The 19,889-nt window shown below is 45.0% G+C and overlaps 1 protein-coding gene across 2 annotated transcripts in view; it reads right to left on the bottom strand.

Moving 5' to 3' along the window:
• Positions 1-19,201, bottom strand: part of LOC112226082 (sphingosine 1-phosphate receptor 2) — a 34,193-nt gene extending 14,992 nt beyond the window's left edge. Inside the window, exon 1 of one of the 2 annotated variants that reach the window (XM_024390310.2) lies at positions 18,467-19,201. The gene's annotated coding sequence lies outside the window, so the exon portion shown is untranslated. Of the gene's footprint in view, positions 1-1,236; positions 1,396-18,466 lie in introns of those variants that run through there. The other variant, XM_024390311.2, reaches the window with a different exon arrangement.
• Positions 19,202-19,889: the final 688 nt, after the last annotated feature.

Raw genomic sequence — 19,889 nt, 5'->3', positions numbered from 1 at the left:
GCCATTTATGAAAATACTAGGCTGTAGAGTGTAGACCACAACTCAATTATTTTAGATGTAGGCCTACAACAGAAAATGCATGTGAAACATTAACATTTCAGTTTTATCATTTCAATATGAACCTTACACCTGACTCTTCCAAAAGGTGTATTTTACACTCTAGCAGTACTCACAGGCAAATGTCATAAAAGACTCAAACTTTTGAGCATTTCATCCTAAAAGCGCCATGACGGTCAAAATGACCATATCATATTTAACAGTAGAATAGCGGGGCCTCTAGGAGTACCAATAGCCACCAGTCTAATAAATCCATTGAACTAGAAAAGCCTGGCCTCATAGAACCCCCCTTCGTGCCAATGTAATATGGTTGTGTTTATGAAGGTGTTCGGTAACAATACAACATGTAAATATTTGAAAGAACATAACATTTTCATTAGTGTATGTTCCTGTAGGCTAGATGTAAAACAAACACTAAAAACACAGAATGGACCTCTGTAGGATGATATGGAATAAGCACTATTTGGTAAACTCCTTGTTTCTTTGTTAATGAAAATACCCATCCCCATGCTGCGAAATGCATCTTGCTGTGTTGCATTCATAATAATTATTATTATAGGTGTAGTTTCAATATAGTTTAGGTCTAGTTTGGATGGGCCTAGTGGGCAGGCAACTTGTCTTACAGTCAGAAAATACACTATCATTTTTTTTGTTGTATTTACAGTCTACGTGCTTCTGGATCAAGAAATACATTTTCTGACTGATTATAATTTGCATTTGGTGTCCTGATGTTTCTTATGAGATAATTTAACGTAATAAATACATTCATTTAGCAATTCATTATTTATTCTGGAATATTTAAACAATTGAAATATCAAATGGTCAGAATGACGCTGAGTGTTAATGTTCCCTGCCTGCCTGTGAAGTCAAAGACATTCTGCTGGCATGCGCAGTAATAAAGCTGCATTCTTTTAATCTTTCGGCTCCATTTGCATCTGATACAGACCTGACCCAATTTGGATCCGATTCTCTGACATATTTTGGGTCATATCTGGTCCACCTCGGATCCGAATCGGATGGGGTATTGATTTTGCAAAAAATGTCAGATGGGAATATCACAAATCCAATTCGATTTGGATCTACATTTCCAGATCTGAGATGACCTCTACTTCACACTACCTCTCTATCACATTAAAGCTGTTGTGTTATCATCAAAGCACCAGACAGATGCAATCTTACCTCTGTGGTAGAGTAATCTCTCTCCTCCTCCTAGCTAATCTCTCTCAGACTTTTAGAGCAGCCAGAGGGTTATGGGTTATCATTATCCATCATAGTCCCACGCTGGGTAGGACCGCTCTCTGCTGTCATTGGTTGCCTAGTCGGGTTCCATTTTTGGCCAGTCTAATGGTGTTGTGAGCATACTCGTTGAGAGCTCTGCTAGCTGTCAGGAGGATTGTTCCATTCTGCACTCCCTCCCCTTAACGCCTCCTCCCCCAACCCGGTCCCTGACCACAGGTTCTCACTCTTGATGCCAAGTGCCATAGTGTCTCGAAGGGATCAACACAAATGCAGTGAGATGGAGCATTAAAGATGTCAGTGCAGGAAGGAAGAGAGATTTACATCATCAGCAGGACCGTGACACACAATGCAGTGTATAAAGTCAAGAAGCAATGGGGCTTGAAACATACATGATAACAGACGTACAACATACAGTGCCTTTGGAAATTATTCAGACTCCTTGACTTTTTCCACATTTTGTCACGTTACAGCCTTATTCTAAAATGGACGAAATAAACACAGTTCCTCAGCAAAAACAGAAATACCTGATTTGCATAAGTATTCAGACCCTTTGCTATGAGACTCGAAATTGAGCTCAGGGGTTTCCTGTTTCCATTGATCATCCTTGAGATGTTTCTACAACTTGATTGGAGTCCACCTGTGGTAAATTCAATTGATTGGACATGATTTGGAAAGGCATGTCAGAGAAAAAAACAAGAAGCCATGAGATCGAAGGAATTGTCCGTAGAGCTACGAAAGAGGATTGTGTCGAGGCACAGATCTGGGGAAGGGTACCAAAACATTTATGCAGCATTGAAGGTCCCCAAGAACACAGTGGCCACCATCATTCTTAAAAGGAAGAAGTTTGGAACCTTTCTGAGCAACCGGGGGGAGAAGGGCCTTGGTTAAGGAGGTGATCAAGAACCCAGTTCACAGTCAGGCTATAGTGGGACTGAATTTGCTGTTGATAGCAGGTGGCAGCAGTGTGTCTCTGCTCTCTATCCACATCCCTGAGCCCCAGGGCTCCATCCATGACATGAAGTGATTTCACAGCCATCACTGCAGTATTGATCACCCCCAGTCAGTTCCCAGAGCAAGGCAGAAGCAGAGGCAGAGCATTCAAGTTCACAGAACCAGCAGGACCAGGGGCAAAGGGGGCAGAAACACTATTTGGATAGTCTATCTGTAGATGCTCTACAGACAGCAACATTTCAACTATCTACTAACCCTAACCCTAGCCCTTATTCTAACCCTAGCCCTTATTCTAACCCTAATCCTAGCCCTTATTCTAACCCTAACCCTAGCCCTTATTCTAACCCTAACCCTTATTCTAACCCTAACCCTTAAGTCTAACCCTAATCCTAGCCCTTAGTCTAACCCTAACCCTTATTCTAAACCTAACCCTAGCCCTTATTCTAAACCTAACCCTAGCCCTTATTCTAAACCTAGCCCTTATTCTAAACCTAACCCTAGCTTTAACGCTAGCCCTTATTCTAAACCTAACCCTAGCTTTAACGCTAGCCCTTATTCTAAACCTAACCCTAGCCCTTATTCTAAACCTAACCCTAGCCCTTATTCTAAACCTAACCCTAGCCCTTATTCTAAACCTAACCCTAGCCCTTATCCTAAACCTAACCCTAGCCCTTATCCTAAACCTAACCCTAGCCCTTATTCTAAACCTAACCCTAGCCCTTATTCTAAACCTAACCCTAGCAAGCAGTCGCTTATCAACAGATAGTATGATCCTCCGTAGAGCATGTACAGATGGACTATCCAAATAACACAGAGCAGAAGAGACACGAGCAGGACTCATCCTAAACCCTAACCGCGGTCACTGTATAGATAGATCGGTCTTTGAGTTCCATCTGCAGTCACAAACAGAAGGGTTGTTATCTCGGGGGGGGGTTCTATATGGAAAATACATACAACATTAACGACCCAATTGTGAGGCGTAAATGAAATAACACTAACTGCTGCATTAACCCAGGGTAAATCTTCAGGGCAACAGTCATGAGGTCGGTTGTTGGTATCAGTGATGATCTGTGAGTGAGTGAGTGAGAGATTTCAGTGAACCTCCCCTGGCCTTCTTCCTGTCTGGTGTTCTCTCCTCTAGATAGGCTCAGTGTTGACAGGCAGGCTGATAACACCCACAACCCCTCAGCCATGCAGACAGGGCTGAAAGCCACACCAAGAGAAAAAAAAAACAGACGCAAAACTGAAACGACACAACAACACACGTGTGCTAGCGGACCAGACAGAGATCCACACAGACACCTACAAAATGCCAAAAGAACAATACTATCACTCGCAAAGACACACCAGCATAATCTTATCTATATGCATACCACTTTGACACTGATATTCCCAAATGTTTAGAGCTCAATTTCCTAAACAAAGGAAATGGCTGTGGTGAAATCTCCACGAGCAGTCTCTGGACTTTGGACAGTAGAGTGAGAGTGTATCACTTGGTCTGTCTGTGATTTGACCTTTGACATACAGTTCAGTAGCACTGGGCCTTGTGGAGCTGGCTACAACGTGGGCTGACTGATTGTGGGGGAGTGAAAATCAGGCTCAAGAGAGAAGAGGCTCTGTCGTTGAGAGACTTGCACTGTTCATATGACCAGCAGGCAGCTAAATTAAGAAAAAACAGAAAGGGGAGTGGGGGGGGGGTGGCTGTTTCGGTGTCACTCTGTGACTTGTATTGTAGAGAGGCCTGATGGACCAGAGATATGAGATGGAAGCCTGCAATATTTCAGTTTGAAGCTTTAAGAGGAATTCCACAGGGGAACTTAATGCATATTCGGAGAAAGATTTTTTTTAAAACACGCTGAAAAAATGTCTTTGTTTCTTGCTTTGTGTAAACTTGCCAAACCAGGACCCAGACATACACATTCACATTCCTCTGGCTCTTCACTGGGACGTATTGTTTAGATTAGTTGTAGTGAAATATTAGTCCAGTAATGATCATTGAATCAATATTTACATGAATGTGTTATCACTGCGTAGCTATAGTAGTACGGAGTCAGACAGGCATAACTTCTACTGATGCAGAAATACATTTTCTTACATACTATGACTAGACACCCCCTTCTGTTTTTTGTTACAGAACTCTAAATTTGCAGAGATGCTGACTACTTCCCTGGAAAGGCACACATGTTTTTTTAGCTTCTAAGACAGAACGTGTCTTCCTCTCCCCCTTTGTCGTATGGTGTGGGGATTTCATCATTCTGGGAGGCTTGTTAAAATCTTGCTGAAGCTGGCAGATTATTTAGGAAGTGTAATTTTTGTATTATTTTATTTTAAACACTGAATGACGGGTAATCTTGTAATTAGGGATTAACCTTCCCCTCATCAGCAGATGACAGTTTGAGCACAGCCTCTTTTGGGGGTCTAATTTCTGTCTGCACAGTTCGGTCAAGAAGCAATGTTCACTTTCACAGGGTGTGTGCATCATGCCAGGCATTCGTTCGCGCTTTCGCTCGCTCCCTCGGAACAAAGGGACAAGTGAAGAGGGGCATCGTGCAGAGGAGCCCCCCGGCAGCGATTGGTAACCCACATGATCGACAGCCCCCCCAATCTGCCCAACGGGAGGGGCCAGGCATCAGAGGGGGTGGCGCCTTTGAGGCAATTACTGTAATACATTCACCCTCAGGCCATTCCTGTCAACCCCTGTCCCACGGGGCACACTGCCAAAATTATTCATATTCTTACGTCACACTATTCTGCATATTTCTCTTTCATCCGGCGTCCTGATTTAAAGGGACCACATTTCCCTCTGTGTTCCCCCTCCTCCTCTGTTATACTTTACACTTACCACAGAGATCAAAGCACAAGGGAACGAAGAGGTGATTAAAACCCCCATCAGGAAGGGTTGATTTAGAACACATCTGGAGCAGACATGTTCTTATAGTTCCGTATTAAGGCCTCATTACTCCATATTCTATTTAAAAGGAACCACTCTCTGGTTTGAGCCCGTTCATGAGTCTTACCAGCAGCACCATGCAGAAACTGTTTCAATTGGACGCCCTGAGCTATTTTAACCCCACATCTTACCAACACTCATTTCACATGAAAAGTTCGCAACAACCTGAGCAGTTCTACGTTGCTCAAGAGATCACTACCGTAGGTTTCCATCCAATTGGTGACAGATGTTCATGCGAATAGTCTAACATCAGCATAAAGAAAATATGTGAATTTTCTCACCAGTAGCGTGTTTCAACCAAACGGACTTGTCGCGGATAAAAAAAAGCAGTGCAATGACATTAGATTTGTATTTGGCACAAGCAAAAAACAAACAGTTAAATGGGTTTCCATTACATTTTTCAACTCTACCGCTAGTTTTGTCACAAAATGTTTTGTTAAATAGCAAATGTTCCTACTCTAGTCCTGGCACGTGGACTCTGGCCAACAGCTCCCAGATACAGTGAGGGTAGGGTAACCTACATGATGAGATTATGGACAAGAGAGAGAATATTTGTATTTGTCAAACGGCAGTCAAGCATCGATCATCAATCATGTCACCAGAATAAGACCCTCGATATTTATTGGAAAGGAGCATCAAGATCACCATGCACTTTCACCATCCTGTGAAGTTCGCCATACCTTATTTCATCTGTAGCCTAATAAACGGAATGATTTCCTGAGTCGTAATGGGAGGACCACACACCATATCATTGCGTGACTCAGAGTTTACTTCGATATGATGGTTATTATATCAATATTTGCACATAAAAGGTGTTTCCACCTCCATTTCTCGCATAATACATTTTACAGACACAAAAAGATCCCACCATGTCAAAGGAACAAATGATCTGTCTGCATTTTTTTGTTAAATGTACCTACACTTTGTTTCCATCATAGCTGTCGTGATTTATTTTTATAAAAGGTATGACTTTGCTTGCATAAAAACTGTGGACGGAAACGTGGTTAGTGTCACAAAGGAAGCGTGGTGGTGAAAGCTAACGGCATGCTAATGTTCTCACGGCACTAAGACACGTACACACTAGTCACATTACTGGTAAACCACAGAGGCAAAGGCTCGGAATATTTACACTCAGCCCGGAGGTCTGCTTGTCTCCATCCAGCTCTGAAACTGAAATGAATGCGAGCGCAAGGCTCAGTAGAGTTTCAGCAGGCCAAGTCAGTCTCGAACCAGTATCCTGGCCCGCTCAGAGCAATGGGTGGGTGGGTGGGGTGGGGGGGGGGTGGGGGGGGACAAGGAGCTCTGTTCTGCTGTTGGACCTGAACATAACCGGTTGGTCTGGATCAGAACCCTTCAGTTTGGAACAACGTGTTCCATTATGGGTCAGATCTGGAACTAACAGCTGAGCTCAAGGGAGGATGAGGTGTGCTAGTTTCAGGTTTCAGCAGTGCTGCTATTCTCACACATCTCCGTGTTGTTGTTTAACACAGTGAGGTATTCCTAAAGGAATAGGCTTTGAATGCACATTCACCTTTTCTTTGTCCCGGCTCCCTGCTCCTATTCTGACCTGATGCTAGAACTTGGACTCCAACCCTACTCCGGTTCTATTCTATTGCCTGGCTAGGATATTGTGTGTAATGAGGGTTTGGGATAGCGCACAGCATCAGCATGCATGTGATCTTGCATGTGTGTGTATGCATCATGTTAATGAATGTAAGCACTATAGAAGCGGATTCCAAATGCTTTGAGGCATCTCTGTATGTTTGTGCAATATTAGTTGTGTTTGTGTGTGTGTACACAAATTGGTGGTGAGGGAGCAAGCAGTGACTGTGACACTACAAACTGCATGCTTGTTCCTCTGATGTTCCTGTGGTCTTTCTATGCATCAATAACAGCAGACTGTCACGGGACAGAGAGCTTGGAGGCCACAATGGAGGCGAGGGGGATGGTGCGAATGAAAGAGATGTGAAATGTATTAAAAAAATATATGGTAGCATCTATAGGGGCGAACAGAGGGGGACAACGCAGTTCTGATTGCTTTCAGCCTCTATTTAGATGCTGCATTGAGACCTTCCGTATTTTATTAATACAGACCTGTATTCAGAGCTTTGACGTCAGAAAAATACATGGTTGCCTAGTGAGAGAACACTCTACAAACATTCAACAAAGTTTTAGACAGGATGACATTTTCTTTAAAAAACTAACAAGAGCTAGCCAATGTGTCTCCTGAAAAACAACGAGGATATTTCGACATCCAGAGACCTCCCGAGCATTGACATAAAAAGAGAGCCAATCCCCCCTGAGACGGGACACAAACTGAAGTACTCATGTAACATACAGTTACAGTACATGGTAAAAGCAGACCACATACAGAGGCACAGTGAGCTGTACGGAAACAACCCAAGAGGTTCAGTTTCAAGGCACACTCACAAGTACAGTGAAATGCCTTTCTTGTTAACTCAAAGCCCAACAATGCAATAATCACTAACAATTTATTACTAGAAGAATAATAAATATGAAATACACAATAAAGTAAGCAAGCAAGCATTCTTTATACAGCAAATATTTTTAAAAAGTCCATTCCAATACCATATTTACATGTGCAGGGATACTGGAGTGATGGAGGTAGATATGTATAGGGATAAGGTGACTAGGATACAAGATAGAGTCGGAGCAGCTTGCATGTGAGTGGGTGTGCGGGTGTGTAGAGTCAGTATAAATGTATGTGCATATTATGTGTGAGTGAGCGAATGATAGAGTGAGTGTTTGTGTGTGTGTGTGTTGGAGTGACAGTGGGTATGAAGGGCTCTGTGAGTGTGCATAGACAGTGCAAATACTGAAATAAAAGGTAAATAAAGATACAAGTTAAACTCAGTCCGTGTAGCTATTTTGTTAGCTATTTATCAGTCGTATTGCTTGGGCATAGAAGCTGTTCAAGAGCCTGTTGGTGTCAGATTTGATACTCCAGTACCTCATGTCGTGCGGCAGCTGAGAAAATTGTTGTCATGAGAATCTTCAATCCCAATGATAATAACTAACAATCAATAAGCTTTGACCAATCCCCAAGGTTTGTAAGACCCTGGGTTTAATGATAATTAGGCAAAGACTCAGCTTATGCAAAAGGTTCGTACAGTTTATTCATGAGAGCACTCTGAAGACCATTATACAAAGACGTCCATTTTATAATTCACTCCCTACTTACGCACATATCTCCACACAAACAGTAGATATCCTAAGCACATACATACGAACAGTAGGTGAGTTGTATCCATTGTTTATCACTACCAAGCTGACAGTTCCATTCCCCCGAGATTAGAAGAACCTTGAAAGGACTCCCTGTCCTATCGTAAGTTTCTCAGAGTTCTAGCCAGGTCGGGTCATGCATAGTTCAATTGTTCTCGGTATCTCCTTAGTCACACACACACTCACACATTTCTCTCCCTCACATGTCTCTACCGAACCTTATTGGACTTACGTTTAGTACTTTAATGATTCATTATACATGCTACATAAACTAATAATCACTAATAGTTACGTTTCAGGGTGGAATTCTTTAATCATTACCTTTAAGCATATAAATACCCTTATCAATTGTCTATGACTTCGGAGGTTGGGATCTTTGATGATTTTCCAGGCTTTCTTTTTTTTCCACACTTCCTAATATAGAGGTTCTGGATGGCAGGGAGCACGGAGCCAGTAATGTAATAGCCTGTCCGCACAACCCTCTGTAGTGCCATGCGATCGAGGATGGTGCTATTACTATACCAAGCGGTGATGCAGCCATTCAATATGCTCTCAATGGTACACCTGTAGAACATTTTGAGGATGAAGGCCCATGCCAAACATTTTCAAACCTCCTGAGGGGGCAGAGGCGAGGTTGAGCATTCTTCACGACTGTGGACCTGTTTGGACCATTTTAAGTCTTTAGTGATTTGGACAATGAGGAACTTAAAAGCTGTCTACCTGCTCCACTGCTGGCCTGTCGATATGGATGGAGGCGTGGTCAACACTGCCTCCCATTTCCTGTAGTACACAATGAGCTCCTTGGTCTTGCTGACATTGAGGGAGAGATTGTTGCTCAAACACCACACTCTCAAGTCACTGTCTCCTCCCTGTATGCTGACGCATCGTCGGCGGTCATCAGACCTACCACCATCGTGTCATCAGCAAACTGATAATGGTGTTGGAGTCATGCTTGACCGCACAGTCGTGGCTGAACCGGGAATACAGGAGGGGACTAAGCATACACCCCTGTGGGGCCCCTGAGTGAAGGGTCAGCGTGATGGAGGTGATGTCCTCACCACCTCACCACCTGGGGTCGGCCCATCAGAAAGTCCAGGATCCAGTTGCAGAGAGAGGTGTTCAGACCCAGAGTCCTAAGCTTGGTGACGAGTTTGTAGAGGATAATAGTGTTGAACGCTGAGCTGTAGTCAATGAACCGCATTCTTACATAGGTATTCCTCTTATCTAGGTGGGGGAGGGCAGTGTGGAGAGCAATTGAGATCGAGTCATCTATGGATCTGTTGGGGCAGGATGCCAATTGGAGTGGGTCTAGGATGGTGGAGTTAATGTGTGCCATAACCAGCCTCTCAAATGATTACAGAAGTGAGTGCTACAGTGCGGTAATCATTGTAGCATGAAGCCTTAGAGTTCTTAGGAAGAGGGATGATTAAAATGTGGGGAATTACAGGCTGGGACAAAGAGAGATTGAAAATGACTGTGAATATGCCTGCCAGCTCTTCTGAGCATGCTCTGAGAACAAACCCTGGAATACCGTCAGGGCCCGTGGACTTGAGGGTGTTGACCTGATTAAAAACCCTTCTCACGTCGGCCTCAGAGAGTGAGATCCACCAGTCCTCTGGGTCGGTGACGGCCCTCACACCCGGGTCAATGTTGTTGTTGTCAAAGCATGCATAACATGCATTGAGTTCATCTGGTAGAACGACATTGTTGAGCAGATCACTGTTGGGTCTTCCTTTGTAATCCGTCACAGACTGTAGCCCCTGCCACATGCGGCGGGCGTCAGAGCCTATGTAATATAATTCCACCTTATTCCTATATTGTCATTTTGCTCGTTTGACTCTGCGGAAGTCATAGCGGGCCTTCTTGTACTTATTCCGGTCTTTGGCCCGTAGCATCAGGGTTGCCCGTCTTTGGCCCGTAGCATCAGGGTTGCCCGTCTTTGGCCCGTAGCATCAGGGTTGCCCGTCTTTGGCCCGTAGCATCAGGGTTGCCCGTCTTTGGCCCGTAGCATCAGGGTTGCCCGTCTTTGGCCCGTAGCATCAGGGTTGCCCGTCTTTGGCCCGTAGCATCAGGGTTGCCCGTCTTTGGCCCGTAGCATCAGGGTTGCCCGTCTTTGGCCCGTAGCATCAGGGTTGCCAGTCTTTGGCCCGTAGCATCAGGGTTGCCCGTCTTTGGCCCGTAGCATCAGGGTTGCCCGTCTTTGGCCCGTAGCATCAGGGTTGCCCGTCTTTGGCCCGTAGCATCAGGGTTGCCCGTCTTTGGCCCGTAGCATCAGGGTTGCCCGTCTTTGGCCCGTAGCATCAGGGTTGCCCGTCTTTGGCCCGTAGCATCAGGGTTGCCCGTCTTTGGCCCGTAGCATCAGGGTTGCCCGTCTTTGGCCCGTAGCATCAGGGTTGCCCGTCTTTGGCCCGTAGCATCAGGGTTGCCCGTCTTTGGCCCGTAGCATCAGGGTTGCCCGTCTTTGGCCCGTAGCATCAGGGTTGCCCGTCTTTGGCCCGTAGCATCAGGGTTGCCCGTCTTTGGCCCGTAGCATCAGGGTTGCCCGTCTTTGGCCCGTAGCATCAGGGTTGCCTGTCTTTGGCCCGTAGCATCAGGGTTGCCCGTCTTTGGCCCGTAGCATCAGGGATGCCCGTCTTTGGCCCGTAGCATCAGGGTTGTCTGCGATAGCGCTGTGTGTGGTAGCGCCAACCCCAGTGTTAATCCAGGGCTTTTAATTGAGGAAGCAGCGAACCCTGACTGTGGGTACAACGTTGCTGATGCATTTTCTAATGAAGCCATTGACGGAGGTGGTAAGATCATCGACGTTAAATCGGTGGAGTCTCAGAACACATTCCAACCAGGGCTAGCAAAGCAGTCCTGAAGCATATCTTCTGATTCTGGTGACCATTTATCAACAGAGCAAATCACGGGTACTTCCTGTTTCAGCTTCCGCTTGTAAACAGGAAGCAAGAGTACGGAGTCATGATCTGATTTGCCGAATGGCAGACGAGGGAGGACATTGTATGCTTGCTTATGGGTAGAATAGCAGTGGTCTAGGACTTTCTCCCCTAGTGGCGTTGGAGACGTGTTGATGGAAGTGGGCCATCGCGTGTCTTAGTGATGGCGAATTAAAATCGCCGGAAACCAGAAAGGTGGCCGCTGGGTGTAGGGTTTCCTGCTTGTTTATAGCCTTGTACAGTTTGTTAAGCGGCAGTTTATTATTTTGATTGGCCTGAGGTGGTATGTATACAGCAGTCACAATAACAGCTGAAAAGATTTGGGAGTTTGGGGGGTTTTGGGGCCATGCTACAACTATTTCACTGCCTTGCAACCTCTCTAAAAGTCCCTTGATGGAACAGTTGTATGTGTATACATTTGTGTATGCATGGTATAATATTATGAGGAGGTCTGAAAGTACTCTGTCATGCTGTGGGGGTATGGTTGAGGGCAGTGAGAGAACGGCTACTTGACTTTGACCGGGAGCAGAGAGAAGATCTCACAATAGTTACAACATTTGACCTGTTGTCACGTTTGGTTGAGACAAACATCGTCCATTTCCAATTGATCTGCCAACTCCTATAAAGCATTCTGAACTGTTGCATGACCTCAATCCAGTTCAGTTACTCGTGGTGTGTTTTAATTTGTGCAGTTCACTTAAAATCCCATTTCAGTATGTCAGTCTGTTAATAATGAGAGGAAGTAGGCCAGCCAATACAGAGTCTGTCAGCCTGCCACATCCATCTTTATTCATAATCACACATTAGAGATGTATCAATATGTTGTTAATGGAACAGACCTTCTTTCAGAGTTCTAAGTCTCAGTAAGCGGGTCCAACACTGCTCGAAGAACCTTAATCTGAGAGGCCTGACTCCAACTCCTTGTCTCCCTCCTTTTCCCTGTGGGGGGTTGAAGAAGCCCAGCTTTTCTTCCAGCTGCACAAACAAAGCCAGCTCAGAATTACAATGGCTGCCAGAATGGAGGGATGAGGAGGGTGGGGTGGGGGGGTCCAAACCACACATCTCCATGTGTACCTGCTCCAACATCACTGAGACATGACCACTGGCTGGGTTTGACCAGACACCAAGAATCCACTATCTGACCACATTGATTAACCATACTCCCTCCCTAACATAAATCACAGTAGAATAGTGTTCGTACACTGTACAGTTTTCAAAGTGTTGTCGCCTTCTTCGAAAGCCACAAAGCAAAATGAAAATGTTGAGGTGGTTTGTTACGGTTTCATGTGCCATGGATGAAAGATCCAATACTGCAATCCAATAACCTTTCTTAGCCTAATTACTTAGACTGGCAGAAGGTTTCTCTAAGTATATGGGTGGTCCAAGTTAACAATACTGTATGATACAGACATGCCTTTATCACAACTGTGAAGGATGATTTGAACCAAATCCCTTTAATGATAAGTCAGGCATGCTGGTATGTTGGTGAGGGTATTAGGGTGCGTAGCCATGGATACTTTTATGGTTAAGTGACTAGAGAAGACGGGAGATGTACAGGACCTTTTAAAGCTGTTGGATTTGCTTAAGGAGTTTAAACATCATCCTGGACTGAAATACACCAAACCTTTTCCCTCCTCCAAATGTCAGCTCAACTAAATATTTATAAAGTATTCCCGAGGGCACGTCTGAGTTAGACATATTATGTTTTGATATAGTTTCATGTGTCTGTGTAAGATGTTGGGAATGGGGGAAAAAAAAGCAGAGCAGGCCATATATTTCCTGATCGGAGACACTCCCAGTTCTTGGCTGTGTATCAGAAAGCTACATGCTGTCAGCTGTTTGTTGCAGCTTGTACTTCTGCAGCCTGCGAACAGAAGGCACTTATTTTGCTACAGCTGCCACACCCAGGAAAAGTGTTTTTCAGGCTAGCGGAGATTCTAAAACCGATAAGTAGTCGAGTGTCAATTCGTTAGTAGGCGAAGGAAGAAGGCTGCTCCCCTCCTCGATTACCAACTTCGACAGAGGATGCACAAGAGTATCCACACCACAGGAGGTTGGTGGTACCTTAATTGGGAAGGATGCAATCGTAATGGCTGGAGGGGAATGGTCTCAAATACATCAAACACATGGTGATTCCATGTGTTTGTTGCCATTCCATTCGCTCCATTCCGGCCATTATTATGAGCCGTCCTCCCCTCAGCAGCCTCCACTGATCCTCACGGCAGGTAGCTCAGAAGTGTTTTAATACCCGCCACACCCCCTTTGAGTCAGCTGATGATTTCCCGAAGGAGAAGAGCATGCACTCATTTATAAATGATATGCTACTTATACATTTATTTGGGGATCCACCCCTGTAAAGGCATTACACACATTGGTTGTAGGATACATTTATTTGGGGATCCACCCCTGTAAAGGCATTACACACATTGGTTGTAGGATACATTTATTTGGGGATCCACCCCTGTAAAGGCATTACACACATTGGTTGTAGGATACATTTATTTGGGGATCCACCCCTGTAAAGGCATTACACACATTGGTTGTAGGATACATTGTTAGTCAGTGCTGCAGCTCTTATCTGTAAGTAGGGGATTGACACGTGACTGTTTCCTTTTAACCCTGCCTGTACAAGCTAGAACGTTGTTGCACCCGTTGTTCCCTTCTCTGATCTTTCCGCTGTTCGTACCCATTAGAAATGGCTGACTAAAGTAAAGTGGTTGTGTGTAGTAGACAACAAGAGGCTTCAGCGTCCCTAAGGAAAAAGACTTCTCACTGCTTCGTATTAGCGGCCTCGCTCTCCCAGGATTGGAGCTGAAACATGAGCATCCTTTAGGGACGACCCCACCCACTTCTCCCTCCGACTTTAACCCCCATGTGATCCGGCTTCCGATCTGGCCTAGCAATAATCCCACACATCCAGTTCCCACTGCTGAATTATCATCAATTTATTTATCCATCTGTTTACTTTCAACAGTGGTTTATTTATTTGTCCATTGATTTCACTTGCATTTCTCACGCGCTACTTCTCCTCGCAGTCTTCCTCCATTCAGTAGGCTTTGGTGACCCTGGGGCTCACGGGGTCTTTAACAGTAAGTCCGCCTGGTTACACTGTGTGGTTGCTGCTGTGATGTATGCCTGGTTACACTGTGTGGTTGCTGCTGTCATGTCTGCCTGGTTACACTGTGTGGATGCTGCTGTCATGTCTGCCTGGTTACACTGTGTGGTTGCTGCTGTCATGTCTGCCTGGTTACACTGTGTGGATGCTGCTGTCATGTCTGCCTGGTTACACTGTGCGGTTGCTGCTGTCATGTCTGCCTGGTTACACTGTGCGGTTGCTGCTGTCATGTCTGCCTGGTTACACTGTGCGGTTGCTGCTGTCATGTCTGCCTGGTTACACTGTGCGGATGCTGCTGTCATGTCTGCCTGGTTACACTGTGTGGATGCTGCTGTCATGTCTGCCTGGTTACACTGTGTGGATGCTGCTGTCATGTCTGCCTGGTTACACTGTGTGGATGCTGCTGTCATGTCTGCCTGGTTACACTGTGTGGATGCTGCTGTCATGTCTGCCTGGTTACACTGTGTGGATGCTGCTGTCATGTCTGCCTGGTTACACTGTGTGGTTGCTGCTGTCATGTCTGCCTGGTTACACTGTGTGGATGCTGCTGTCATGTCTGCCTGGTTACACTGTGTGGATGCTGCTGTCATGTCTGCCTGGTTACACTGTGTGGATGCTGCTGTCATGTCTGCCTGGTTACACTGTGTGGATGCTGCTGTCATGTCTGCCTGGTTACACTGTGTGGATGCTGCTGTCATGTCTGCCTGGTTACACTGTGTGGATGCTGCTGTCATGTCTGCCTGGTTACACTGTGTGGATGCTGCTGTCATGTCTGCCTGGTTACACTGTGTGGATGCTGCTGTCATGTCTGCCTGGTTACACTGTGTGGATGGTTGACTGCCGGTGTGTTGGAGCTGTTAACAGCAGCACTCCAGAACTCTGTCACTTGGGCCAGAGATGAGAGTGTGTGAAGTGAACGTGTGTGAAGAGGGTTGGCAGAGGTCAGTTGTGGCAGCGGCGTGGCGGGTTTTGTTCTAGTGTAATGAGCCGTGAGGTCACATGGTCCCAAAGCAGACGGCCAGTCGCCTGGATCAGGTTATATCTATCTCCAGCCTGTCGGCCAGCCCCCCCTCCTCCCTCTAGCACAGGCGTCCCATCCACACCCGAAACAACCCACAGCACCACCAAAACATCCTCATCTCACACCTGATATTATTCTCCACCTACATACACTGAGTATACCAAACATTAAGAACACTTCCCCACCTTTACCCTCAGAACAGCCTCAATTCGTCGGAGCATGGACTCTACAAGGTGTTGAAAGCGTTCCACAGGGATGCTGGCCCATGTTGACTCCACTGCTTCCCACAGTTGTGTCAAGTTGGCTGGATGTCCTTTGGGTGGTGGACCATTCTTGATACACACAGGGAACTGTTGAGCCTTAAAAACCCAGCAGTGTTGTCGTTCTTGACACAAACCAGTGTGTCTGGCACCTACTACCATACCCTGTTCAAAGGCACTTCAATATTTTGTCTTTCCCATTCACCCCCTGAATGGCACACATACACAATCCATGTCTCAACTGTCTCAAGGCTGAAAAATCGTTCTTTAACCTGTCTCCTCCCCTTCATCTACACTGATTGAAGTGCCATTTAACAAGTGACATCAATAAGGGATCAAAGCTTTCACCTGGATTCACCTGGTCAGTCGATGTCATGGAAAGAGCAGGTGTTCATAATGTTTCGTACACTCAGTGTATGTCCCTCTCCCACCCACCACCCCTCTCAAATTATGTTATCATGGAGAAATGTTTGCTCGTCTTTATTTGGGGCTTTTTGTCTGTAGTGGCTCCCATGTGCATCAGAGCATTCAGTTAGTTTTGCACTCTGTTGCCATTGGTTAAGCATGAGCTAATGTCATCAGGAGCTTTTAACATTTTAGAGAGGCTTAATGACCAGCACACTGAAAAAAGAAAGAGAGAGAGAGAGAGAGAGAGAGAGAGAGAGAGAGAGAGAGAGAGGGGGAGAGAGAGGGGGAGAGCTGAGGAGAGAGAGAGCTGAGGAGAGAAAGAGCGAGCGAGAGAGAGAGAGAGCGAGAGAGAGAGAATGATGGATGGCTGTTTTTATCAGATAATAAAACACTAGTTCCTCCTCCTTATCAGCTTATCTTGGTGTTTCCCTTACCATGAATAGATTACCAACACCCTCATTCTGTGTGGGTGTGTCTGTAAGGTGTTTTTGCATAATGCTATTCTTTCAAAGAGCAGAAACATGCAGGGTGCATTATGCTTTTCATTGTCAGTGTGACCCAAAACTGTGCCCCTAACAAACACTATTTCATTCATCTTGGCCAAGGTGCAGAAAGGTCATAAACACACAACACAGCAGTCACCTAAATCCATACAACTCAGACAATTATGACATATCCTGTTCCACACATCTTAATCCACATATTCAACACGCTGAACTGTAATGTCAAGCAGTGTCTGACGAAGGCCCTAAAAACTGTCAAAGACTCCAGCCACCCAAGTCATAGACTGTTCTCTCTGCTACCGCCCGGCAAGCAGTACCGATGCACCAAGTCCGGAACAAAAACAGCTTCTACGCCCAAGCCATAAGACGGCTAAATATTTAAACAAATATCTACATTGAACCTTTTTCCACTCTCTTCTGACTCATCACACACGCTGCTGCTACTGTTTATTATCTATCCTGTTGCCTAGTCACTTCACAACTACCTATAATACATATCTACCTCAATTACCTCGTACCCCTGCACCTTGATTCAGTCCTGGTACCCAGTGCAGATAGACAATGAGTAAAGATAACTTGGCTCTTTTTTCCTTGTGTTATCATTTTTTCCTATCATTTTGAAATGTTTCTCTCTTCATTGCTGGAAAGGGCCCGTAGAATTCACCTGTCGTTTACAAAGCATGTGACAAATAAACTTTGATTTGATTTTGTAGTCAGTTAAGACCTCAGCATATAATACATGTACAGTATGACAGGTAGGTTAGCCTAATGTAATGGTTTGTGAAAGTGTGCAGCAAGAAGGTCAGGGCTTTTACAATATAATTATGAACCGTTTCTTTATCTTTTAAGATAAAACTGAACAGTGTTGCTAAAAATATATATATTAGCCTTAAGTAATTTTGGAACACTTGAAAACATGTTCGAATGGAAATCAGGTTTAATCCACCAGGCGCTGGGGTCCCCGATCCCGCGAATGCCCACCAAGCAGCTCCGCTCCGGTGAGATGGTATAATGGAGCCTTTTGTTTTATTAAAACATCCTTTCAGGACAATGCGCCCTTTACAGTGACGGATGAGCGGACCTTGACAACACCCGAGGGGGGAACAGCGGGTCTCGGAACCGCTACAAGAAGTATAGAAGCCCCCTGCGAAGCTAAAGCCAGGGGACCACAGCACCACCCCCCTCGACAAACTACAATACACATAGAGCAGTAGTGGATCTGCCAACAGCGGGCACCGTGGCTTGTTAATATTTAATGGATCATGTTACTCATTAAACACAACGTTCCAAAACATCTGTTATTCTCAAGCGAATAAAAACAATACATTTATTGACGGATCATTTTATGGTTGTTTGATTAACCATATAATGTACAACCTTGAGGAACACTGATAAGGTATCACCCAAGACACTCATACGCTTCTCTTAGAATTTGTGTGTGGTTTCCTTTTACGTTATATACTGATAACCTCTCAACACGTTTGACTGCATCCTGGTAATCATTCATGCTGTCATTAAGGTTACTTAAACAATCCTGTGTGATTAGACGTCAGTGGTTGCCACTAAATACGTGCAATTGGTCTTTGGGTAGGTTAATATAAAATAATAAGCTATATCTTCCCAAAGTGGGCGAAGTTCATAACCGCCCTCGTGTGTTGCAGACTCGCTGCACATTGTTCATTGATTTATAGTGTCTTGGTTTTTCAACAAACAGCACGTTTAGAGTGTACACTTGCCACAATTGTACAATTTGGCTGGTAGGTCTACACATGAAACCACTTACCCCATGTGCGAAGTCGGCGGGTGCAGCAAAACCAAAGTAGGCCGATGTAGTTGTGGTTGTTGTCGACAAAAGTTGTATCATGTGGCTACCTATCTCCAAATCAAATGCATTTCCAAAAGTTCACTTGATTTGTGAGCGATGTCTTCTTCTGGGTCGAGGGTAATGAGGACAATCAAAAGTTCGGATGACGACTGGACAGTGTTGCTCGTCTGGTCATAGATAAATCCATAGCTGGAACTACTCTGTCTCAAAAAAATGATATACTGCGAAGACTGAATGATTCCCAATACAAAATACTTTAAAGACAATGCCTGAGACTTCTCGTTAGGCTCATACTTTCTCCTTTGTTGCTCTATTCCCAGTGCCCGTGTGGTTGTTCCTACTCTTACTCTGAGAACAACAGCTCCACAGGCTATGGAACAACAGGGAGGCGCGCGCACATTACGCGCCGGTCACACACATATTTCCCAACTCAAAACCACTGTCGAAACGTCCTACTACAGAATATGAACACCAGTCCCGTTTTTCGGCTAATGGTTTTCACTTATAGTGTTCAGATAAACACTCTACCTTTATTCATAGTCACTAATTAGACTTACAGGATATCAGATAGCATTTCCATTGTGAGTTTTTCTCTGTCCAGTGGACATGTGAAGTCCAGATGTTTTAGTCTTTAATCTTCCATCACCTCACTTGCGGAGCCCTCGCGCTCCCTGGATGAACGTGAGTCCTGTGCTCCTCCAAATCTAAACTAGCCTGAAATCACAGGAGTCTTCTGACTGACTACAGTACTAGAAATACTGTCTCTGGCATACAGCCTATTCATATACTGAAGAATTTCAGTGTTTCCCGTACATTTATTTTTATTCGATTTTACTATAAGGGAAGGTTTTTGGGGGGAAATGCATTTACATTTCCACTTTGATATGTCTCATGGCAAAACATGTAAATACGTGTTGAGTCAGTTGTACATGTTGACTCATTCTTGTTTTTGTTTTGAATCAATACATCACCGCATTTGGTCTGCTGTCAGTCAAGAAGGTAGGCGAGAGGTGAGTATGGGCATGTTCTGTCAGCCATTATCAAGCCAGAAGTCTAGCCTAGCTACTGTAAGGTGACGAAGAGTGACATCAATGTAATGGTGTCGTATACGGCAGACCAGAGACCACATGACACATTACACACATCTTGGTGGCAAATGAAACTAGGCAATGAAACTCACACAGATTAAACATATAGTCCATAAACTGTCTGCTTTCTCTCCCTGTGTTGGTGAGTGAGTTGAGAGTGAATAGAGCTGCATAGTAAGAGGAGACAGGCAGTGATTGGGCAACCCCCCCACCCACCAACTGTAGTCATCCTTCCTACCTTTCTTCCTTCCACCTCTCCTCCTCCACCAGCTGCATGGGAGGTGTTCTCTCAG

The sequence above is a fragment of the Oncorhynchus tshawytscha genome, linkage group LG27 (assembly GCF_018296145.1).
Source record: "Oncorhynchus tshawytscha isolate Ot180627B linkage group LG27, Otsh_v2.0, whole genome shotgun sequence".
In the NCBI taxonomy this organism is placed as follows: Eukaryota; Metazoa; Chordata; class Actinopteri; order Salmoniformes; family Salmonidae; genus Oncorhynchus; species Oncorhynchus tshawytscha.
This window is presented reverse-complemented; position numbering and strand designations above follow the sequence as displayed.